Source organism: Elaeis guineensis, chromosome 7 (genome assembly GCF_000442705.2).
Source record: "Elaeis guineensis isolate ETL-2024a chromosome 7, EG11, whole genome shotgun sequence".
Classification (NCBI taxonomy): domain Eukaryota; kingdom Viridiplantae; phylum Streptophyta; class Magnoliopsida; order Arecales; family Arecaceae; genus Elaeis; species Elaeis guineensis.
In genome coordinates, this window is record NC_025999.2 from 89597787 (window position 1) to 89621053 (window position 23267).

Genomic DNA, 23267 nt, shown 5'->3' on the forward strand with positions numbered 1-23267 from the left:
GGCATCCCGGAGGACTGAAAGAAAACACTGATTACTTTCATTTCTAAGAGACCTAATACATCTACTTTGAGTCATTTCAGATCGATCATCCTGTGTACAATGCTCTACAAATGTGTGCAAAGGTCCTGATCGGACGTCTGAAGCCAGTGATTCCTCGTTTGATCAGTCCAGAGTAAGATGCTTTTGTTGGAGGGCGTTGCATCACCGACAACATCTTGCTCACTCAAGAGTTCATGCATGATTTTCAGTGTGCATCCAACCACCGGAGATTGATGGCGATCAAACTGGATATGAAGCATGCCTATGATCGGATGAGCTGGTCGTTCCTGCACTGGACACTTCTTGACCTTGGCTTCTATGGCAAATGGATCTCTTGGATTATGGACTATGTGGAGATCCCGAGCTTCACCATCCTGATCAACAGTGCTCCAACGGACTTCTTTCAGTTGACTGGCAGCCTACGCCAAGGGTGCCCTCTCTCCCCTACTTATTTATTATGTGTGCTGATACCCTCTCTTGCTCTCTCCGAGGGGCAGTCCAGCAAGCAGAGCTTGAGCCCTACTAGCCAGCCCCTGGAGGTTACCTTTGGCACATCTTTTTGTAGATGACTGCCTGCTCATTGGTTGGACCTCACCACAAAATGCGAGGTACTTTGCAACCATTATGGAGGCCTATTGCTGAGCGTCTGGCCAGTTGGTGAACCTTCACAAATCAACGATCACCTTCAGTCTAAGGACTCAGGCCCAGGTGAAGTAGATGATCCATAAGAGACTGGGGATCCCTGAGCAAGCGGAGCCCCTCACCTATATATTTGGGGGTTCCCATCATCGGGCGGAGGCTTTGGAGGGCTGAGTACAGGTCGATGGAGTAGAGGATCCAGAAACATCTCGATAGCTAGCAGGCCAATACCCTTTCTATGATGGAGAGGATTATCCTAGTTAGATCGATGCTAAGCTCCATCTTGATCTATCTCTTAGTGAACACAGTGGTGCCGTGCTCTACACTCGGGAGTCTCGAGTAGCAGTTTCAAAATTTCTTATGAGGCTCTCGACAGGGGACAAGGGTATTTATTTACTGTCCTGGGGTGTGGTGTGCCAGCCGGTGTGTGATGGGGGCCTTGGGATCTAGTCTTTATTAGTTAGGAGGGAGGCCATGCTCTCCAGACATGCGGCTAGGTTTCTTATGCAGTCAATTATTTATGGAGCCATGTGATGAGGGCTTGGTAAGGCAACTAGAGCCAAAGATTCCAGATCCAGAGTGAGCATGGCTGCTCCTTCATTTGGAGAGAGATTTGTGCTTATGCCCTTGTTGTTGCGACTTAGGTTAGGTGGCTGATTGGTGATGGTGCTTCGATCGACGTGAGCCAGGAGGTTTGAAAATCCAGTTTACTGCTCTTTCGATAGCCGACCTTTGTCAGCACTAAGGTGGATGACCATTTGTAGGTCGTGACTTGATCGCTGATGAGGGCAAGTGCTGGAGGAGGCAGTTGGTCATCCATCTATTTGGAGGACAGCTTGCTTACAGGATTCTTGCTATCTCGATTTCTATCTATCAGAGTCATAATATGAGGGTGTAAGGGCAGTCATGCCGATCTATGGTGCTGACCAAGGACCTTGCCGATTTGCATAGACCTATGCCACTGAGGAGGATCGACACAGTGTGGATTTGGAGGGTTGAGGCTCACCCCAGGGTCAGACTCTTTCTCTAAATAGTCACATGGGATAGACTTCCGATGCACACTCTACTAAGAGATAGAGGTATGGAGATTCCACCCGACTGCCCCATCTGTGGCTTGGAAGAGGAGTCCACGAAGCACGCCCTCCTCCACTGTCCCAAAGCGGACTTGATCTGGAGGATGGTGGGTAGCCAGTCGTAGGGTGCGAGCACTAGCCCTTGGCTCCCTCCCTTTCTGGAGGCCATTCGGTAGAGTGCTTGTGACGGGCCATCTGGAGCTTGTCAGTTGGTGTATATTGCCTATCAGATCTAGTTATCCTAGAATATACTTATTTTTTATGTCGAGGTTGTGCCTACTAGGCACGTTCTGGAGAGAGCTTGCTGTTTAGTTACTGAGTATCGCCACTTCAACTCTGCTGGTCTGATCTTAGCCGACCCGAGTTCTTGGGACTCTCTAGCTGCGCCTGCAGCATCTCAGAGGACTTTGTTCATTTCTTGGGAGCCCCCACCCTCCGAGTTTATTAAGGTCAACTTTGATGGCACCGTCAGGGATGACAGAGATAGTTCGGATTTTATCATTCGGGATTTGGATTCAAGGATGCTGGTTGAAGGGGGCTCACCGCTTTATGAGGCATCCGTGCCCGATGCTAAACTTCATGCTGCGTGGGCTGGTGTCATCTGTGCGATCCGAGAGCTGTGGGCACGGAGGATCATCATTAAGGAGAATTCTCTGACGGTTATTAACTGGATCCATGAGGGGATCAAGCACCACAAGATCCACCCGCTCCTCGATGACATCTAGAGAGCCACTAGCGAGTGGATTGCAATGTCTAGCCAGCATGTGTTTCGGGAGGCCAACAGTACAATGGATTGGGTGGCATCCTTTATTGCTCAGCACATTAAGGACCGAAGATGGCACCCAGCGACAACTACCCATGGACCTTAAGAGATTTTTTTTTCTGATTTGTTGAACTACTGTCAACTAGATTAGTTTGAACATCCGTTTGTATCCCAAAAAAAGAAAAAGCAAAACAAAACAAAATGCAAGCCGATCGGACTATTTGCCGCTAGCGGGTAAGCGGCAGTCACCACGGAGTAAAGCGCCAATTAAGTAGAGCACATGGACAAAGAGACACTAAGTACCCGCATTGGATGTACGGGTGATCTCGTCAACTGCTCGTTTATTTTTGTCCTTCGGTTTTTTTTCCCTTCAACTTTTCTAAAATGGACCCGAAACTACGAAGGAGACGGAATCAAAGCTTACCCTGTCTTTTTTAAAAGTTTATATGATTTGTAGGAGTGAAAAATAATCTAAGTGCATTTTAGCTTTCACATCATGCAATCCCATGATCCCCAGCATATGAATGCTTGCAAAGGATGCGATTTGAGGAATGAGAATTGCAAGATTCACCAAGAGCGATGATCATGCCGCGTCAGCTTCTTGCTACCTTATTCTTCCTGGACCTAAGCAAAAGCTACCTGTATCATGCTGGATCCAATTAGAACAAATTTCAAAAAAAAAAAAATCTTAGAGAGCAGACTGGCAGCTCAGCAACTTCTAACTAAGAAGAGCACAACGTAATGCATATACAGCATTTAACAATATCTTATATCTTATAATACCTTAGTACAGAAACGTCGACCCAGCCACACGGCATTAAACCTTGGTTATGCCTATGTCGTTACATGTGATGTCTAAAATTTTGCTTCCTATAATAGTTTGAACCAAAATTTGGATGGGTTGTGCAGCAAGAGCAGAATAAGAGAGCATACATAAGATTATTACTGGAGGCAAAAGCTAAAGACGAATGAATTTTTAATCAAGGTTTGTTTTAATCACACCATTACTGTTCATCAACAACTCAGGAACCAGCATGCTCAGGCTCTCGTAATTTCTTTCTTTTTTGTTTTTGTTTTTTTGGCTAAAAGTTGTATTTTTTTTAAACCCACATGATAAGACTCATCGCGCAGATGAGTCGACCCAAAAAGACCAGCCAGCTTGAAGTCAACGATCAGGCTGTTCTCGTAAATTAGCTCATTAAATAGTGATGTATCAACCTTGTAAATGTATCCGAGCGCAACTTGAGCCTAAACTCGTAATAGAAGTCCTCTTACTGTGAGCAAGCTTGACCTCACCAACCTCAGATCAAAGGAAGCCCTCTATAATGGACAATCTATACGTGTACAAAAACATATTAAACCATTCTGTTGCCTTTCCAATGCAATAATGTAAAAGAAAGTCTTAAAATTTGAAATTTTTAAAAATTGTCTTCCATATTGGGTTGTCAAATTCAAAGACAAGCTAGTTCCAAAGCTGCTTGAATTGCACATGCCACTGAGAGGCTTTAAAACAAGGCTTCCATAGGTCCATCAACAAGTACAACTGCCCTCTTCAATGTCTCGTTTTACCATGTAAAGATGCAACTGCAGGCACTCCAAGTTAATAATTTTGAAGTTGGCATTGATGATTGTGGATATTTCATCCACCAAACTTCCATTTCCTGCCAAAGGCGATGGCTAAACCTCCAACCCCAATAATTGCGAGCACTTTAAAAGCGTTCGTCCTCTTCAAGCAAGTCCATATCCATCGAGATGTAAAATGGACTCCACAAGTTGCTTGGAATTTTTTCATCGAGAAATCCTGCACAGCTATACAGATTTTCAGTCCTAGAAAATTAAAAGCAAGAGGACCACCAAGCACAGGCACAAATTTTCACAACAGAAAACATGTTATGGGCTTCATAAATCATTATCAAACAGTAACTGAATTTTGGCTGATGATGATGAGTTTTTCTTTTATCACAGATTGTGGCGCATACGCCCAAATTAATTAATCATCAACCAACTCCAATAAAGTGGTCAATAATATTGCACTGACCAAGATTTAATTAATAACTTACATACTAACACTAGGAGAGATCATGATTAGCCATTTTTCACTTACACAAGAAGCCATATTTAAGCAGTCGATCACCGGAACCAACCACCTAAGAGGAGTTATTAAGATAATAGAGTTGTTCACGCAAATAACCACCGGCAACCACCAAGAAAGAAGTTACTAAGACAAGAAAACACCTAAAAGATGGTAATTGCTGCTGGGCAATAACCACCAATCTGCAAATGATAATAAGAAGAGCAATAGGGCTTTCTTCACAATCTCACACACTTTAGATATTTGACTAAATGTAGACAAGTGTTCCACACCTCTCCTATATACCATGATGAGCCTGTAGAGGATTCTGCATTCCTGAATCCGATCCGAAGTTCTTCAACGTGAAGTCTCATTCTACCTGGAGAAGATTGACCAAGCATCGAGAGATTTTGTATCCTTGGCCCTTATTGGTTAATCTCCAAACACGACGACCATTCACCTTCAAGAATCTCTTGCACCAAATTATTTTCCATGTAATCAATCTTCATTGGATAGTTTCTTTATTTGTGAGCTATTACTCCATTATTTGCTTTCTTTCTTAGCAATATTATCATCCCCCACTTGAAATTTCAAGTCCTACTAAGGCAAACCAAACATTGTCTCCTAATCAACCTGATCAATTTGGCATGCAAACGACTCCATTGATCACTAGAATAGTTTCTCAAAAAATACTTTTGTCATGCCTGGTGGACCTGATAGGATAAAATGCCAAAGAAGAGCGCTAAGGCGATAAGCCAAGGCAAAACTTTAAAAGATAATGATCACAATCAAATGTTGAAACCACAATCAATGAGCATAAAACTCATCCTAAGCAGGATGTGTTACTATTATTGGAAAAAAATGGTGAGAAAGAGCTTTTGATGCTCAACAAGAAGCCTTGATTAGTTCTCCAAGCTAAGAAGTGGCTGAAACTTCTCGACATGGCCACAAATAGAACAAACGTGTTGGACATGATGCTGAAATTGGAGGCCACAACATCATACATGTGATTTCAATTTGCAAAATCGGCCAAATAGTGATTCATGCGATATAATCATATTTACAGGCAATCCTTGTTAGTCAGGGATGCCATGCAATCATGGTTGATTAAGTACCACCAGAAATGGTCAAATGATGCTAAATGATCTATTTACCATGGCAAAAATACCCAAGGGACAATATGGAACTTGATTTCACAAATTGATTAATTTGTAACAAAATTACCCAGGGGATATCATTCACATCAGCTTGAAAAAGCTGATCGTCTAAAGATAAAAATATTTGAGGAGCATCAATCAAATTGGTTTGGAAAGGCCAATCAACCAAAAATAAGTATGGTTCAAACTGGTCGAAAAAGATCAAGTCACCAAAAATGGCCAATTGACCTAAAAAGATTAGTTGATCAAAGAAAGTAAATGGCCTGAAATTTATATTGAACAATAATAATGATCATAATCTATCACTTATTTAAATCATGGTCCAACTAATTTCTACTAGCATCGGATACTAGAGGAATATGCAAGAAAAAACAAAGTAGATGACTAATAATGGCCAATCTTGCAAAAGTTAATCTTTGTTGGCTAAAGAAAACCTAAAGTCGACCAATATCATGATCAATGAATACAGTCAATAAGAACTACAACAGTCGATAAGTGTGGTTGACCTGCTCAAAAAAAAAAAAAAGACGATTATCATAGTCAGTAAGTATGACCGGCTTGCTCAAAATTTTGACTATTATGTTGGTTAATAAACATAGTTGACCTGCTCAAATTATAGCCATTATCATGGTCAATGAGCATGATCAACTTGCTCAAAATTTTGACCCCAATCACGGTCAATAAGTATGATCGACCTATTCAAAATTATGGCGATTGTCATGGCTAAAGGCATGCTTGGCCGATTTTAAAAGTATAATCTATATCAGGGTTAATAGGCATATTTATGGGCTATATATTATGACAAATATTATAGTCAAAATCAAGGTTCACCATCTCTATAGCGACTCTGTACCAATAAAATCCTATTATAATGTCAATACGCATTATGGTATCGAGTAGTATCGGTATGGAACAGTATGGCATACCAATACGGTATGGTACTCCCCTTATAAGGCAGTGCGGGGCGGTATAGCAAACCATGATCAAAATATTTGACTGATTAATCATGCATAATAGCCTATTTCTACGACTAAGCATTTCTTATAGTTGGTCAATCAAGTGATAACTTATGCTTACCTAACTCCAAAAAAAAAAAAAAATCATTTTCATTGAGCAACTTGGGGCAATATTTACATCAAAAACTTAACTGATCATTGATCAAATATAATAAAGTGCTTAATATTACATCAACCAAAATTTAATTAATAGTTTATGTCCTAGCATGGTTGGCCACTTGTCACCTATATAAGATGTTATTTTTTTGGTAGTTAATCGTTGGAATTAACAATCTAAGAGGAGTTCTTATAATAATAGGGAATTATTCATGCAAGTAATCACCAGCAACCACCAAGAGGGAGTTACCAAGACAAGAAACTACCTAAAAGATGGGAGTTAGTGATGGAAATAGCTACCAATATGCAGTATAAGAAGAGGAAAAAGGCTTCATTAGCAATCTTTCACACTCTACACACATGTTTGACTACCCTAACATGGATTAGGCTTCCATACCTCTCCTATATACCACAATATGCATCGAGAGAATTATGCATCCTTGATCCTGGTCCAAAGTTCTCCAATATAAAGTCTCATTCCCCTTTCAGAAGATTGACTAAGCATCAAAGAATTCTACATCCTTGGCTCTTGTTGGTAATCTAGTTCTCTAGCATGATGACTATTCTACCCTGAAGAATATCTTCTTGTACCCAATTACTTTCCTTTCATGTAATCAATCTTCATTAGATAGTTTCTCTACATGTGAGTTATTATTTACACCCTTATTTGCTTCTTTCCTTCGCAAGATTTCCATCTTATTAAAAATTTTTAGTGCTTTTACTAAGGCATACCAGCCTCGTCCCCTAATCAACCTAATTTTACTAGTCGGCTTGACTGATCTAGCACATGAATGACTCTATCAATCATTACAATAGTTTTCCAGGAAATACATGATGATGAACATTTAGACATATCACCAAAATCTAAGTGACTTTAAGCACAATGATACTACTGCAACATTCTAAATCTTACCTTCCACCTCCGTAGCAAAAGGTTTCTCTTTTCTGAAGTGCATGTGTGTGAAATGTTTCTAAAAATATCAACCTAGATGCATGCTACTTTTATGTAAGTTCCAAGCATTTCATGGTTTCTCCTCATGCTACTTTTATCTAAGGATCCAAGCATATCTTGGTTTCTACCATGGATTAGGATTACAAAAAGCAATGACTTCTTTTTAACCCGATTCATGACGAAACAAAACACCAGGAACCTAGTTGCTTATAGACCACCAAGAAAAAAAAACAGGCTTCACAAATTTTTAATATTCCACATCATTGATGCCCAACTTGGCAAGGAATGCATCATAACTTCGAGTGAACTCCTCTAGGGAAACATGTTTAAACATTGGAATTCAACAATGATTACCTAAACATAACAGCAACATGGTACATAATTGAAGCATCAAGTTTTAAGCAAGGTAATGCTGCTTTTACCATAAAAAATTATTACTAGCAGCATTTCCAAACCTTAATACCAAAAGAATATTTATAAACATGTATCTATCTTTTGATTGCTGTCAAAAAAAAACTTGATAGATGCAAGCATGATACACTGCAATCCAAACCTTGTCAGCAGTAAAACTTCCACAAACATTCATATATAGATAACAGGATCAATCAAAAATGGACACCTTTATTTCCCTCACAACAAAAAATTTAATGATTAAAGCAATTTTTATATAATTATTTCACCGCTAATGCACACTATGTTTCAGTTCCTACAAAGAGAATGCTATATGTGGAGAAAAGTCAGCATAAACATCATTACTATTTTACCTTAGGCAGCTTCTGTTGGTGGGCTAGATGATCCACATGAAGTCTCACATTGGATGATGCTAGAAGCCACAGTTTGATGTCCAGACCAGGATATGACTTGGCAATTATATCAAATAACGTTTCTGCCCCACTTTCAATGGCTCTTAAAATGGATAATTCCCGGTCTCTGCGATGCCTGTAAATTCTATTATCATTACCTTTGGGAAATGGTTGTCATGTTCCCGTAATTGTAATAGTTAACCAAATTGAGATCATGATGCATGGTATGCTTAAACCCACATCTTGGTACAAGTTACGTGAAAGAGATCATCAATATATAGGACAAAGTGGTCAAAACGATTTCTCAGATTTCCATGAAATCAATATTCCAGCCTCTCCAGGTCCAAAATATCCACATGAATTTCAGCAAACATGCATCAACTTTTACATAAAACTACTGCAGAAAAGCATCCAAAAGTAACACCATGCAGGCATGCACCATCTTGTTTATAATTAAAAAGAACATCACTTTTTACCAAAAAACGAAATCTCATATTTGTTTTCAAGTTGATAACTAATCTACATTTTTTTCTGCATGGACATAATGATAGAAGCCCCAACATTTTATTTGCAGTACATACCATCGAAGTGTATCATTTATTCTTTACTAGTATTTAACACACCTAATTTTATTCTGCATGTGATAATGCTAAACAAATATGATCAATTACTTAAACATGGTCTCCAGAAATGTTTTAAAAAGAAATTTAACATCATTTAAAGGGGATCAATGTATATCATACTTGAGATATCCACAGAGCATTTGCTTCGGCCAGAGGTTAATTCTACCATGCATGGGAACTAAAACATGTGGTGACAGATCCAAGAACCTGTATGTTGTCTGGAAGTAGTCCTGCATATGCACCAAAAAAAAAAAAGCTTCCTTAAACAAATTGTAAACTTTAGGTGACTTAACCTACAGACACAAAAGCAAATCAGTTAAAACAAATTTGGTCATCAAGATCAAAAATAAACAAAAAATAATAAATTCACAAAAATGTTATTCCCATCAAGTGAATTTTAATTTTTTTTACCAAAAAAAAAAAAGATCTAATTATTTCAATGCCTTCAAAGTCAAAATAAAATCAATATTTTAGGCTCTCTGCCCATCAATCAGAATACATATGTGTACACTGCACAGCTTTTAAAGAATGCATAAGCACACCGTATCTGAAATAGGTGCAGTATACTTTTAAGTCCAAGGTATTACTTATTGCAAGCGCAGGCAAATGCTTCATTAATTCATTATTGCAATTGGAACATCAAATAGTTGTTGTAAATATCACCATACCCCCAACTAAGTTTGGAGACCGCATAGACATTGTTGTTTCGGCTGGTCACCTACCTGCATAACACATCCAAGCCCACTAAGGCTACTGTACAGCTACCTACATGCCTGCTAGTAAGCTAGTCGTCTTATAGGGACCACTTGGCCCCCAAGTGGGTCAATTATGTGCCTGTCTTAGCCTAGGATGAGTGGATGACAGCATTTGGAATTCTTGAGGCAAACTATTAGTTAGCAAAACCCTTATCTATATAAGAGTTTAATCATCAAATATTGCATTTTATACTGTTTGTTCATAATTATCAAATAGGTCTCCAAATGAAAAATTGCAAATTTTCAACACGAACTACAATGATTGTAAAAGAAAAAATAATTTAACATAAGAATCTGGTAAAGGACTGGGAATGTTATGAATGAGCATAATTTTTGGGTTCCGTATCTCAAAGGGAGTATACTTTCCTGCATATTTTTGACTTTGGTAACAATTTTCGGTCTTAATCAGGATGCTAGATGCCATTTGTTCAATTTGATCTGTCACATGCAATAGAAAATTCTAAGCATATAAAAGCAAGAATTTTGAGGAGCTGGCATGTAGAGGTCCATACCATAGACACAAACCATGTTAGCTACATATGGCCATTGTATGACAGTATGTACCAACATGTCATATCTATCAATGTCCGTATCATCAGCTCATGCCAATTTTAATGTGGCTAGAGATCACAAAATTAACACTCCCAACTCTTCCTGTCATTTGGACCTCATTTGGCTGATTTGAAGTGTAAAGTGTCGCTTCCAACGTTATAGACCAAAAGGGAAATCAAGCACAAAATATATTCAAGACACAAAATCGTGGTTCAACATCAAGAAAGGTGAAGAAGCATCTATCTTTAATGAGGACAAAACAAGCATTTATTAGTTCATGCATCTTCATTTCAACAAAATTTAGATGTGTTGTAAATCTGTTAGTTCAATAAGCTCCTAAGTTATATATGTTTCTCACTAATTCAAAATCGTATCAACATTCTAACAGAAATGTATATATATTATTGTGCATGTGTTGTTAATGTGATTTAAAACAGAAACAAGAATCCAAATGGAAACTACAATAACATAAATGTATATGAAAGTCAAAAAGAAATTTTCTAAGCAGTTGATGTCTTTGTTCCCTGGGAAACCATTTCTGGTGGTCGATGAAGCGGTGGCATTCCAAATCAATCAGATCGATTCATAGACATGGCCGGCTAAAAGGTAAGGCTATCAAAGTCCTTACTTTAGGCCTCCACTTGCTTTAGACTCCACTATCCATTTGATTTAACTATTTTAGTATCTTAATCGCAAACAATCTCAAGCCATGGGTTGCCTTCCTTTCCTCTTTTCCCACTAATAGCTATGCAGTCTTCGGGGTTAGCTCTCCTCGTAGCAGAGACACGCCACCATTATAGCATAGCTTAGCATTCCATGCTTTATGGGATACGGCCTCCCAAGGAGCTATTTCTTCACTTCCCATATAAAGCATTTATGGTTGTTGGGTTTGCTTCTTTTCCAAGCGGACCAAACCTCCCACGTAGGAACTTCTCTGAGTACAAATGATCTGCCGTCCACACCGAGATTGTTGTACTTGTGGATTTGGATAGAGCTGTCAAGACGAGCCGGCCCACTTCGATCCACCCCGACCCATCTCTAAACGGACAAGGACGGGCTGACCCGTTTAACTGACGGCTTGAAAAATTCCAACCCAACCCGACCCGCCATGGGCCGTGGGTTAAACTGGCCAACCCGTCAAAATTCAAAAAAAAAAATTATAAACAATAATATAAACTGAATTTAATATTCAATTTTGAGCTCAAATCAACCTATCAAGTCTCACATCTCAATTCTTAGAGTCATAAAATGAAATTGTCAAACTTAAACTAAATACTTAATACAACCCAAACTTAAAAGACTTTAAATTTCAATTTTCAAACTAATTTAAAGGTAAATCAAAGTCCCAAAAAATTATCCTTCATATCATTATTGTGGTCCTCATCATTCAATTCTTCATCTTCTTCTTCATCAATTATATTTTCAATAACATTAGAACCCTCTTTTGAAATATATATATATATATATAAATAAAAAGAGGCGGATCAGTCCGCCTCGACCCACCCCGACCCATCGATCCAAATGGAACAGATTATTTGACCCACTTTTAAACGGGTTGTTAAAATATAAACCCAACCCGCCCCATTTACATGGCAGGGCGGGCCAACCCGACGGACCCAACCCAAATTGATAGCTCTAGATTTGGAATACAGCATAGAAAATTAGAAATTTCTATGCACACCTCAGTAGCGATAAAAAGTCAGAGAGAGTAAATAGCTGAGTCGTGTGCTGGTACACTATCCGCGTGGATAACACAGATAGTTAGATAGAGAAAGATAGGAGAGGGAAATCATTCCAACACCGCTCTCAGCTCGCCATCTCGCCCTGCCGGCACGCACGGTCACTGGCTTCCACAGTTATTAGCCTTTCTCTTGAAGAATCATTTAAAATTGATTATTTCTTATATATAGTAGATTAAGCAATTTTTTTCCTTCAAAATAGATTTGAATAATTTAAGATATATGAAAATATTTTTGATTTTCTATTTAGCGGTAAAAAATTGAAGTCATTATACAATGATAGTTTGAAAGAATATTGTCTTAATCTTGAATGTTCCTTAAAATATAATAACTACTCTGATATTGATAGTTTAGATTTATTTTCAGAGCTAAAAATTTTAAAAAAAATTATACAAGTGGAAGATAACAGTCCAATGGACATACTCAATCATATAAGAAGATTAACTCTTTTTTAAATGCATATATTGCTTTTAGAATAATGTTAACAATTTCAGTAAGTGTTGCTTCGACAGAATGAAGTTTTTCAAAACTAAAATTAATAAAATCTTACTTAAAATCAACAATGTTTCAAGAATTATTAAATGGATTGGCTATATTATCAATTGAAAAAGAAATGCTAGAAGAACTTGATTATAAAAATTTAATTAAAAATTTTGCATCTCAAAAAGCTAGAAAAATAAGATTTTAGTAAAAAATTTACATAAATTTCAATAAAAAAAGGCCTCATTTTAGTATTTAACTTTAGGTCTCCATGTGTTGAGCCACTCCTGTTTATAGAATTAGGTTGATTAGGAGACAAGGTTCAATTTGCCTTAGTAAAAGGACTTAAAATTTCTAATAGGATGAGAATATTGCAAAGAAAGAAAGCAAATAAGGGAATAATAACATAGAGAAACTATCCAATAAGATTGATTACATGAAAGAAAGAAATCAGATGCACAATAGATATTATCCAGGGTGGAATGGTTGTCCCACTGGAGAATTGGATAGGAAATGGGGCCTATCTTCTCCAAGATGCAGAATCCTCTCAACACTCAGTCAATCTTCCCCAAGATGGAAGACTTCATGTTGGAGGACCTTGGACCAGGGTTAGGGATACAAAATCCGCTCGTCGCTCATCATTGTATATAGCAGACGCATAGAAGCCCTGTGTTAGGATAGTCAAATGTTTTATGTGCAAAGCTTCTTCCTCTTCACATATTATAGGTTAGTAGATATTACCAGTAATAAGTACTGTTTCAAGGTAGTTTCTTGTCTTGGTAACTCCCTCTTTAATGGTTGCCAATAATTACCTGCATGAATAACTCCTTATAATCCTAGTAACTCCTCTTAGGTAGTTAATTCCTTTGTTCAACTCCCAAAGATGACCTCTTTATAACAAATTGCCAACCATAATCTCTCCAAGCATCCGGATATAAGTTGTTAATTAAGTCTTGGTTGATGCAATGTTATCGACAACTTTATCATAATTAGTCGACCATTAATTAATTTTCAGATGAAAAAAGTCTTCAATGTTCGTTTGAACATCCTACAGTCTGTTATTATTTATATGATTTACGGGTGTATATTATCTACTAGCGATACATCATTTAATAGCGACTTGTATTCGATTTCATCAGTTTATTAATACCATAATACACCTCTTTGTACATTTTAACTTTGTATTGTAGCATAATGAATTTATACTTCTTTTTTCTTAACAAAAGAACATGATTGTTTAATGTTCATGTATAAAATAGGTGTTTCGGTAATAATCATGCCTACGAATGTATAAAGTAATGTAGTTTCTAATTCCGTATTTTGTAACTTGTAACATAAGGAATTTTAAGTGTATTTTTTCTTTAAACATCAGTTTAAGAAAAATTTATATGGTAATTTACTTTACATAATGCAATGAACAAGTTAAGAAGCAAACAGGTTATATGCATTTGGTAACTCATGATGCTAGATAATATCGATTACATAGAAAACTATGATTCCTTCCATAAAACAAATCTAAGAACTCAAAGGTAAGTTAAACATGGTTTTTTTCTAGACAAAGTATAATGTAGGCATGTGCAAACAACCCATGCCATCCCGCTGGATTGCATGCCCATGAGTGTCAGTTTATGCTAATGGTCAAAACAAAAAACAGTACGACATATGTACATTGATGATCATGACCGGCAATGGTACAGCACATGAAACCTTAACCCTTGCAAGAAAACATGTGGAAATAATGCAATTCTAGATAGGTCACAAAAAGGGGAACCAAATATACAAAGACAACAACAATTAAGTGAAATTATGAGAAATCTCACATGAATACCATTTTTCTATATTATATCTAGATATAATAACTTATGCTTAGTTATCAGAAACATTACTTAGTATGGTGCAAGAGAAAAGACCTTCATGTTTCCACCAGATGAAACATCCAGAACAGCACTCCCTTGACTGGGAAAAAAATGCATAAATTGCTGGTTAGGAAACTTAAGGCAAAAGATAATATACTAATCATCATTTAGGACCAAAAAAAGGGATAACAAATATAATATTATTATTTTCCTATATAGATATCAAATATAGAATCTTCTGAATTTTCTACAAGTAATGTCTCAAACACGAATATATCAAGCTGGTTCTCTATAGCATTTTAAGAAAACAATTCCTTTAGGGCTTGTTTCACAAAAACCTATAGAATCCGGAAAGATTGGTAGAGAGAAAGAGACAGAGTGGAGGAAGGGAGAGGGAGAAGGGCAAGGAAGAGGACAGGGGGTCCTGAGCCTAATCACAGGGAAATTTAAAAGGGGGAGGGGGGGGGTGAGAGAGATCTGGAGCCGGATCCAACAGGATTTCGCCAAACAAGCCCTTAAAAGTTTTGGCAAGTCAATTTTGTAACATATTATACACCTTTACCTATCATAAGATTAATAAAGTTCTATAATTAGTCTATTAAAAACGACCTTTTGAGCTTGATAAAATGTAGAATGTGGATAGCATATACTAGAATATTTCATCAATAAAATGATAGATTTTGCATAAAGATATCATGTTACCACCTACGTTATATTGTGAGATTAAATGGTTAGGTGGAAGCATATATTTAATACATACCACTCCTTTCTAGCTGTATCATAATGTCTATTTGATGCATCTGGAAAGGTAAAAGGTAGGTGTAAGAGGTGTTCCCGGATTCAAATTGTCTATGGAATTTGATGTTAGGCCACATTCTATTGCTACAATTAGTCCCATCATGATCATTTCCCAGACATGATAGAGAAGAAGGTAAGAATGTGTGGAATCATGAGGAGTGCACCAAAGATGAATGCACCCTTGATACAAAGCATTATCAATACCAAATGCTTGAAATAATGCTATCACAGCCAATCTAACATCATGATTCTGGTAGAGGTATTCCAAAAATGGCAACCATGAAAGGATTTCAGAGGGCGATGGATGAAGAAATGGAAACAATCATCCTTATTCCAGCAAAGGAGCAAACGATCCTTCTCTTGGCCTCCTAGGCAAAGAAAGCACCCCCAATGAAGCCCCATTTCAATTTGCTTTTTGGAGGGGACAAAAGCAATTTCTAGAGACCTCTCAATTTCTTACCGGTTTCTTCTTTTCATCCTTAGCCTCCTCTTTCATGGGCTCTAGAGGGCACGTGCGAAGCGTGTGACATTTTACATTATGTATTTAACACCTCAGTGACACAGGGTCAAATTGTTAACAAGTTAAAAGGTTTGGGAGTCAAATTGTGATAAATTGAAGTTCAGGGTTTGAATTAAACTGGACAAAGTTTAGGATTTTTTATGAAAACTAGCCTATAATAACATAATGCATTATAATATTACACTATTTTATTTTATTTTATCATACTATATATTGCATTTTATTATAGCATATTATACTATGCTAATATTATGACAATACTATGTTACTATGATTATTGTATCACAATAATCATATTTTAATATTATAACATTATTACATTTCTATACTATTATAGTACAATATTATGCTACTTTAATATTGCACTCAAGATTTGCCTTCTCGATACCAAACCCCATTATCGATACCAAGGAAGGTTGAACTAGTACCGGCCGACGTGTTGGTAGCCGACTGATATGGTACGGTATGGTACGTACCATACCAGCATTAAAAAAATCAAAAAAAAAAGGGGAAGCCCCCCACCCACCAACACTAAAAAACAAAAAAAAAAAGAAGGGCCAAACCAGTTCGTTCGGCCCTGAGCTGTATCGAGTCGGGCGATTCGGCCCAGTTCAGGCCCTGATTTTATGGGCCGAACCAGACGGTTTCCTCCGGTTCGACGAACCATGATCGGTATCATTCTATTATAATATCGATACACAGTATGTTACCAGATAAGTTATATCAAGTGCTGGTATGGTACGAAACTGCATACCAATTTGGTACGGATACAGTATGGTATGGTATTGACCGATACGGCAAACCTTGATAATACTAGTCATTATATCAATTAAAATCAGTCACTTTCAATAGTAATATCTAGATATTAGTTATCTAATTTATCTTGTGTTTTGGACCTTTTGGTTTTGTGTATATTTTATAAACAATGATGACCAAGGAACTTCGGGCTTTCAGCAAATAGAAAACCTGAGAACTAATTCTTGGCATTCAGATGGGTTCCTATCTGCTGCACGTATATCAACAAGGTCAAAACCTGTAATGGGTCACTAAAGTTATAAATGACTAGTCTGTGAGCCAATGCTGGTCGTCAATATTTTTCACTTTCATGGCAATGTTAACCAACATATGCACTCCAATTTTTATCATCACATTGAAAAGGTGAGTATGCTTAAAGGTAAACAATTTTAAAAGGCAATATAAGCAACCTTTTTTGGCCTATCATCTTTTCCTCGTAGTTTTTATCATCTTTGTTGGACTAACTCATAGAATCAAACAGGTTGTTTATGACCAGTAATCAGGACAATAAATATGGTCAAGCAAGAGTTCAGGAACTGAACATATATAATCTTCTTTCAACAAGTCCCCGCTTCATAGAGTGCTTCATTTATAGTGTAACACCAAATATAAGGTCTTCGCTAAGGTGCAAAGGCAAGAAATGTTATCAAACAGTAAGAAGATGTTTGACCATTTTATTTCTAATTTGCAACTAAATTCTCATTATCTTAAGTTGTGAATTAAAAGATGGTTGTTGTTCTTTCTACTGTTGACATCAATAAATGAAATTCAAACCATACAAGTTTTCAAGTTTTGGCTGAGACCAAAAAACTGAATATGAACCCCAGTTTCATGTTTCTGTTCGGTGATTCCAGACAATTTTGGCTGAAACTGGCCAAATCTAAATATAGATGCTTTTTCTGCAAAGTTTTATTACATCATATCGGGGTAATTCTTTCTTTATTCAAGTACATAGGCTATATAATATAAATTCTCAACGGTTTTCTTCTTTCTGTTGCAATAAAAGAGCATATAGATAGTAAACATATACCTTGATGGGTCAAGGTCCCCAAAAAAGCCCTTATTATACTATTTTTATAAACATTAGGGTGAACAACTAAAGACGATTCATTTCACAAGAACAGCATCATTTTAGTATAAAATTTAAAAAAAAAAAGCATACATTTGATTAATAGCCATATAACCTCAACATAATGAGAAAGAAATGGCCAAATTCAACATATTTGTAAGTGCTATTAAAAATGAAAAAAATAATTTACAATAGGCACTAAAAAGCTTTGCAATTGCCAACATAATGAATTTTTGACCAATTGAACTAGATATATACAAAACGCTAGTATGCGTAATCTTACTAATATGCAACATTAACTTCATACTAAGATATCTAATTAGGGAGAAGAAAGAACATTTTTCAACCCGCTCAACTCAAATCTTACAAAATAAAATAATAAATAATATTAAGAATTTTAGAAAATGGGGTTCTAAGTCCTTTACTTCCACTAAAAATGAATAAGATTGTTATAGATATCCTCTAATCATATTAATGAGGTCTGCTCTTATGGAATCCGAGTCGGATTCTTCTTCTAGTTAAAATAGGTTACATATTTTCCTAAATACCCAATGACAATTAGAAATAATCACGAAAAAGCTAAAATCTTTCTGCATCTAGATCTCGACTTCTACATCAACTTTGCTTGTTGGCATATTGCCTAATTCATCCTGAATTGAAAGATATGCCCATCAAAGTCGAGAAGTAAATTGTTGCTTTGATCGGCCTATTTTGAGGCCCAAACATTGTCAAAACCCCACATCAGCACAATGAGATGAACCCCAAGCATGCTCAAAAGGTTATTCAATTTCAAAAAAGAAAAGCCTTGAAATCGGACATTGTACAAAGAAGTCTTACCTAGAAGGAAACTTTTACTTTGACCACTCAATTTTGAGGCCCAAACATGGTCAAAACCCTGCGTCAATGGGTGCGACAAACCCCAGCATAAAACTCGAAAAGTTACTTAATTTCAAAAAATGAAGACCACTGAAATTGGACATTGTATAAGACAATTATGGCCTCCAAAAGTTTTATTGTGCAAATTGGCCTTGGATATGGTGGATCTCCCTCCTGGACCACATCAAGACCTTCCCAAGGTGGCCAAAGTGGTCCAAACAAGTTTGGTGATCCTCCTGGATCACTAAGATTATCAATGTAGACATAAAGAATCTATATAGCATAAAATATTCTAAAAATGTTGTCTAGTTACTTTGCCTCGCTTCTTTTGTTTTCTTTTATATTTTCAAACATTTTCTGAATAAAGTCCAAAACTTCTAAGACTGCTAATGCAACCAAAACTCCATAGGCCTAGCCAAAAGCAAACCAAATCTAAATTTTCAGACCTTAAAACTATATCATCTACATCTATGTTGACACGTACTGACAATGAATTGTTACAGTAATTATAATAAAACACAAGACCTACATAATCTTCATAAGGGCACAGCCATAAATATGCACTATTGATGGTATCATCATGTTGACAATCAATTAAAGGTCACACAATATGATACCTATGATCGAATACCTTCATGAAATTCATTCAAGTCCACAAAATACTAATGCTCATATCCTCTTCGTGCATTCAATGTGAAGTTTCATCTCGAATGATTACTTTTATAATTTGCACTATACCAAGTAATTTAACTAAAAGCATTCTCCATAACTATCGACATAATACTAAATGTTCTTAGCACTATGTATATTACATAGTTGCAGATATATAATTAGCCATCTGAGCAATAGCCTTTTATTAGGCCATCTGCTATAGCTATCCTTCTTTTTTTGTATTTAGGTGAAAATAATAAAAACATCCTTCATATCTTGGATTAAAATTCTTACCCTACACAATGATCACCCACGACAAGTGCATTTGTACTAACATGAAGCAGAGCAAGATGACCATCTGTATGACCCTGAATGGTACACAAATTGCCTTGTAAGTATTAAAAGAAAAGGCAATGAAATAGGATATGCATACTCATGGTTAGATTACATAAGGATGATATAGTGGAAAATGTTGGGCAGCAAAAGAGAAAGATCATGGTATGTGCACAAGGACTAATTTGCTAGAAAAATGGATCAGATAAGTTACAAAATTATCAAAAAAATTACCTTACCATTGCATATCCTTTGATATTTTTACACAAAGTTGGTTGCTGGTTTAAGTTGCTTATCTAGAGTTGCTAGTTAATACTCTTTCAAACCCTAGATTGATCTTGAGGAGTGTTGGTAAGGGGTAGCATAACCTTAGAATGCAAAGCCAGAAAAATATTTCTTCTTTTTCCAACCAACTAGCCATTTAAGTTTCTTGGCAAGAACTGTTACCACACTTGATCTTCGCAAAATACCTTTACTACACTTGTTCTTAGCTGTCAACTACAATTCTTGGCAAGAACCGCTGCTAAGAGCAACATCATACAAGAATCGAACACCAAATTATAAAGTCTCATTAAGGTTGAAAGCCCATGATAAAGAATTCGATGGATCATAGTTAGATTCGTCAAGTCAAACCCAAATAGATGGCATAAGGCTTGCATGTTACCATTGTTAATGTAGAAAATGGTGCTCAATTAAGCATATGAAAATAAATATGAATACTTAAGGAACCGAAGTTCTTTTACACATGTCAATATAGTTAAACCTCATGAAGATGGTGCGATATGGTTGTCAGACAATTCAAGTGACCCTAGGCAATAAAACTACCTTATCTATCCTCCAGGGCCTAGGCAATTACCTAAGCGACCTACTTAGTGGAAAACTTAATTATCCTTTAGTTAATCAACACCATTAGTATTATTAGATTGCATATTAGTTTTGATATACTAACATTTAAAGTTGTATCAAGACAAGCATGGTGAATGTTTTATATGAGTATCATTCACAATTATGGACACTTTGAAATATATTGTAATTGAAATAAAAAACACCGCACTAAAATGAAAATCTAAATGTATATATGCACGGTGAGTGTGTGCATGTATAAGTAGTACAGTATATCGTGGTTGCCATAAGTCAAATGGTAGAGAATGTTAAACCTCCTTGGTTATCCAATTTAGTGGGGGTTGGGCTCAGGTAAAGGAAATGGGATAGCATGTGGAGTTGTTAATACTTTTTTTAAATTTTTTTCTTTTATTCAGTGCAATCTGATCACTAGGTCCATTCTATTGTTTTTTATTCTCATATAAGCATACATGTGTCATATTTTAAAAAGTTTAATCAGAAATTATTTTATATCTAGAAAAAAGATGTGCACATGGAGGGTGGGTTTGGCACAGCAGGAAGAATGCTCCATCATGACCTTGGTGTCACGGTTAGAAAAATGGAAAAAGCCTATCTGAAAAGTGGGGGTAAGGCTGCATACATTTGACCCACCCAAGACCTAATAGTGGCAGGATCCTTATGCACTTGGACGCCCCTTTAGACAAAATACACTCACATATCCATTTAGCTACAAGAAGTGGCTCTTTCTAACAAAGAGACGACTTAGGCAGGTGTGTAAGAACCTGCCCATGGTACCCATCATGGCTGTTTAGCAGCAAATCATCTAAGCATTCTACTGCACATCCATCACCCAAGCACCCAAATGAACACCTATGACAGAACTAGATAATAACAGCAATGATTATGATGGGACTATTAGAGGTGTTTGTGATGTAGCACCAATAAAATCCTCAAGGCTTGGATACATTCACTAAAAAGGTAAGCTTCCAAGTTTTGACATTGATCTCAATGTGTTAAATCTCTACCTGAGGAATATAAGAAGCGAAGCAAGAAGGGGGAAGAGAAAAGCCAATTTAATAATCATATGAAGCATTTGGGTTCAAAGCCTTCAGTCATCAAGATATAGATGCTATTGGCTTCAAATGATTCATACAGTGGGTACTAAAGAGAATTTTTGCAAGCAGGGGGTTTCCTATAACATTTGTCATCATATCATCATGTGCAGACTGGCAGATTTAGTAAAGTCTCATGTCAATACAAGAGACCTGTGTTCGATCTGACACTCACTCTGGTATTAAGTTGGGTCCACCAATCCTAGTACTCAAGAATGTTTTTATTCAGATGCACCTAATTACTGTCCTCCATATGGTATCATCCCATTTAGTGAATGATCAGAATCATGTCTAGTAGAATGGGTGCATGATTTGAACAGGCCAACTGCATCAGACCCTATGGCCTTGTCTCACCCCCACAGGTCTGAGGGTACCAGTCCTCATGGTGGCAGTCTATGTCTGTCACAATGCTATAATGCACATGGTGTGTGTAAATTAATATGGCATGGATGCTACTTCACTACATGAGCTTCTAAATAACAATGGCATTTGGTAGCACATATATAACACAACATTTATCAGATATAGGATGATGATGATGTGTAATCCTTAGCACATTCAACATAGAGCTAAGCAGTGGCATGCTGATTTGCAGTTGTGCCAATGTTGTATTGCATTATTTCTATATTTGCTGTATCTACATGTAATATGTAGCATGTGAGTTAGTTATACATCATAATTATCAGTCAATGACTGCAACTTCCTACAGATCTTATACCAAAGCTCAAAATGTTTCAAGTAGAACAGCATACATGCTTATCTACAAGTAGCACACACTGAGTACATCTTTTGATGCTAGATATCTTAAAATGAATTAGAAGAGTGTTCTAAACAAGTCCATTTCCTAGTATCTAAAAGTGAAAAAGACTTTTCCTGGTTAAAGGCAATATCCAGTAAACCCCTACCCAGCACAGGAAACAAATCATTTTATGATAATCCTTGTTGGTACTAGAAGTGATGCTCCATAGCCATTTACCTCTCATTACTTTATCATATTCAGAATGTTTCAACATCTTCAGAAACTTTCTGTGAATTTTATCTATTCACAACACAATCCTGTGCATCTATTTACAGCTCATCTTCTATCAGCATTTCATTGCCTACAGATTTTCAATGCCAACTTTATCTGGTTTCGCACTGCCATTCATCTGCGAGTCTACCTTACTAAACAAGATGACTTTCCATTAATCAACTTCATCAATTAGTTCTGTTCAGTAGCCTGCATCACATCAAAGACACCATATTCCAAAGATTCAATCAGCTATTCATACTGTTGCTTGGGGCTCTTCTGAGTAAGGTTTTACACATTTTGCGGAGACTTTTATCAAGTCACCTTTGTCAACATATGTCCCATAATATGGTTATAAGTCATGCATCATTTAGTTTCCCTGAGTACCATGCCAACATAACTGCAAACCTCCTTAGTCACCAAAATCACATCTTTGTAGCTTCCGTCTCTACTGATTTGATGCATGTCTATCATGCACCTTTAAGCACCACCCTTGTTAAAGCTGCACATTGGTCACCTTTTGCATTGCCATATTCATACCACTGTTTTACTACCTATTCCTTGAATTCCCAACTCGATATACATATCTACGATTTTCTGTACACTAAGTCTAGCTTTTCATGAAAAAGTGAGAAAACTCTTGGCAT